The sequence below is a fragment of the Amblyomma maculatum genome, unplaced genomic scaffold (genome assembly GCF_055883805.1).
Source record: "Amblyomma maculatum isolate TAMU_Amacu unplaced genomic scaffold, ASM5588380v1 scaffold_18, whole genome shotgun sequence".
NCBI lineage: Eukaryota > Metazoa > Arthropoda > Arachnida > Ixodida > Ixodidae > Amblyomma > Amblyomma maculatum.
In genome coordinates this window covers 1,756,852-1,760,613 of record NW_028146743.1, presented here as the reverse complement: position 1 = coordinate 1,760,613, position 3,762 = coordinate 1,756,852, and the positions used below count along the sequence as shown (strand labels likewise).

The window sequence follows — 3,762 nt, the reverse complement described above, 5'->3', positions numbered from 1 at the left end:
ACATAAAGAAAGATTTAAGCTGAGGGCAAAATATAACTGCTGATCGCATGGATTAGCTTTTTCAGCATTGAATAGAGGGACCGCAAAAAGTGAAAAAGTAAGATTGCATGACTGCCTTTCCAGTGCATTGTGACTTGACTGCTTAACTCAGCATTTTGGAAACCAGTTGTGGATTCAAAATCTCTCACTTGATCTGCAAATTTTCTACCATATGTCCTAATTTGTGACGTCTTACAGAGCAGTAGTGCATTTTTAAACCCTAAATTAAGTCATGCGGTCCCCTTATAATGAAGGAAACGTTTCATCAGCTACTTTGGAAAATTGCTAAAAATATCAGTCATAATACAAAAAATATTTCAGGAACAAATTCTGAGCCACGGTAAGTACAACATACTGCAGCCATTGTTTAAATCATATTTATTGCGAGTTACTTCAAATTTGTTAGTCAACTAATAAAGTAACCAAATATGGTGGTTGGTGCCAATGAAAAGTTTGTACTAATAGACAAGGTGAAAAAAAAAAAACTAATCGTTAATACACTATCTCAAAGTAACTCAGAGCTTTTTTCAGCACAAAACCGAAATTGAATGCGATAAATGTACAGAAAAAGAGATGGAAATGCGGGTCTGTTGATGCCTGACTGCAGTGAATACAGCACTAAACTTCATCTCACTTGGATTATATCATGCACCATCTTTTGCTGGTTCGCACAAAAATGACATTCACGTAGATAGCTATGAGTGTCGTATTCATTGCACTACTAGCGAAGCGGAATAATGCACATGACATGGCAAAATAGCAAATATTGCTTGGCTGAATGCCATTGTTATTGTAACAGCAATAATGGCGGATCACGTTCTCACCAAGCTTATTGCTCATTAAATAAGGGTTATATGTTGCTTCGAAAACTGATGTGACACCGCCACTGACCTCTCCAATGTATGCTAATTATTGCCTATGTGAGCAGACGAATGTTTTGACAATTATGCTCGCCAAGACTGAGAGTTCGGACCGGCAATTAGCTTTTTTATTAAAGAAAAATTACTTCTCGTCATTTACCCCAATACAGCCATGCAACTACAGTACAAAGCTTGATAGGTTTCTCAGAAACCTAGTCGTTGAAGTTACAAATTAATCCTTTATTGCAATTGCCTTCAACATGTCTATTTGTCAATTGCTCTTATGCTTCAATACTTTTTTGTGTTCCAAATGTTTTTCAAGGATATATTGAAAGTGTTCGCTGATCACTCGGTATATCAGCAAGGTGCACTACATTCAGCGAAAAACAAGAAAAACTTACTCCCGGAACAGGGCCATTTTTACCCAAAGCTGCCGTGACGGCTTTTTTTCTGACCTGTCCGAAAGAGCTATCCCTTGCAGGATTGGTTGAACACACTCGGAGAATTCTGGCATATTTGCATGGAGCGAGTCTCAGAATTCCTAAAAGGAAGCAAACTAGTATTTATTCAATGAAAATCTGCAATACCACACACAAGATCTTTTTTGCTTTCAGTAAGCAACATCAGGAATAAAACATTCGAAAGCAACCAGCATTACAACAAGTATGACTCATGAAGACATTTTGTAATAGCATACAAACAGTCATCTCTTGCATAAGTATACAATGGCCAGGAATACTAAAGGAGTTCAGGTTTGATGACATTATGCGGTGTCCTTATAAGTACAAATGCATTCACTCATTGTGAATAACTACCTTTGGCCAAGATCAGATGAGTGACGAAAATTTTCCTTCCCAAAGTACAATTGTTTCTACTGTACTAAAAATTCGAAGGCCATTTAGTTCAAACACAAGCACACATCAGAATTTGAGATCCTGACACCAGAGACAAAGGCTGAACGCATATAGCTGTTAAGCCAACAGCAGAGGGATGCAGTCCACAAGGCAAAAAAAGCAGATGATAGGCACACTGGTGCACCTACATCTGATTTAGCGCTTCTCTGTGCATAGCTCATATTAGGCTGCCCTGGTCCTATCCACAGGTCACTGGACATTTTCATCTTAAAGTAATTGGCTACAGATAATGGAATATTATTGAAATTCCAGAATTTTTTCGACTTCTGAAGAGCATTTTTACTTTCAAACCTCATTGTCCGGTGAGGATTGGAAAGACCGAAGCGCCGTATTTGAGACACCATACGCACCAGCATGTGCAACTTAGGTTTAAATAAGTTGGAACCATACAGCTGCACAAAAAGTTCAATATGGTGGGCTACCATGCACTCAATGTCCCCAAGTGCGTCTGGGGAAATAACAGGATAAATTAACAGCTGTGTGATGATGCACAGGAGCCTAAACCATTCACAAAGGGGCTCTTGCACAGCCTCTTCAGGCATACATTCATCAATAAAAAGAGAAAATGCAGACGTAGTATCAAACTAGAGCTTGCCGCACAAAAAAAGCTAAAGTCAGACTAAAATCTTGGAGGGTAATCACTTTTACTCACTTGTCTATGAAAGCAGAACTGAGACAGGGCAGTGTTAAGTTGGCTTAAACTCATCCATGCTTCCTCCCTTACAATAAACTTACTAAACAGTGACAACTCCAGAGGAATGATCGACTCTCGCAAACTGTGCATGGGGTCATATAGCAAGTCTGTGAGTATAAAGAAATTAGCCATTTCAGTAAGAACCGAGTTGGACTTAATGCCGTATTGTGCCGACAGTTCAGCACGGTCCTTTTTTGAAGTTCCTGCATTAAGTGTGAATAGGTCCTGCTCATATTTTCGCTGTGTACGTAGGGGGCATTGGATTTCATAGTGCAAGTTATGATATTCAACTGTGGGAACTTTGCAAGTCCGGCATGCTAAGCGTACATTCTTGCTGAAGCTTTCATTAAAGCCTGCTATATTGTAGAATGCCAGTGAATCTCCAATGTAGGCAAGTAAAAAACAACCATAAAACACTTGTTCACCAAAGACAGTTTTCAGAATGCAGCCACTGTAAAGTTCATTTAAGGTGGAAATGAAGTCTTGAAGGAGCACACGTTTCACTTCTAATGATTTAAGAGCATTTGCTTTCTCTACTACAAGCAAGAATACGTTGGCTATGTTGGACTTGTCTGATGGTGGTAGGTCCACAAAAGAAACATAAAACACAGTTAGCTTGCCTCAGCGCTCTTTTCATGTATAGTGGATTGGCCAATTCAATATCATCTCAGTACAGAAGCATTACAATACTGTTTTTATTTTGAGACCTTGCAACTGGGTGCATTTGAAATCGTGTATTGTCAGTGAATTCTTTAAGCAACCCATTGCTTGATGTGTACAGTGCAGACTGCAAGAGGCAGGCAAAGGTTGGATGATGTAGCAAATTATCAATCAATCCCTTCAGTGGCACAAAATATGCTCATTCATCATGTTCAAGCTTTACTTCCTCTTCAGGAACATAAATTCTCTGAGAGGTGTACAAGGACTTCTTGCTCGGTCATTTTCAAAAGCAGACACATCGATGGGTGTTCTAGCAGTTGCTAAAATATCTGCTACTGCCGCAACAAGCGCATCGACTCCACCTATTGCACAGCGCTATTGTGACACGAGCTGCCTTGCCAGGCATGAGAGTTTTGTGAGAATACCCCGCAAAACTTTCCACATCACAGTCTCCATAGTATGACGCAGCACTTAACAAAGTATTGCTTTTTTTCAGTTGCAGCAACTGAGGACGCCTGTCGAGCCATGGGCACATTAGATTCCTTTTCACGACTACTTATAAAGCAGTAATCATTGCTTTTAGATAGTGAATTTA

At 39.6% G+C, this 3,762-nt stretch overlaps 1 pseudogene; it reads right to left on the bottom strand.

Annotated features, from left to right (window-relative positions):
- Positions 1 to 1,553: 1,553 nt before the first annotated feature.
- Positions 1,554 to 3,395, bottom strand: LOC146171706 (uncharacterized; annotated as a pseudogene).
- Positions 3,396 to 3,762: the final 367 nt, after the last annotated feature.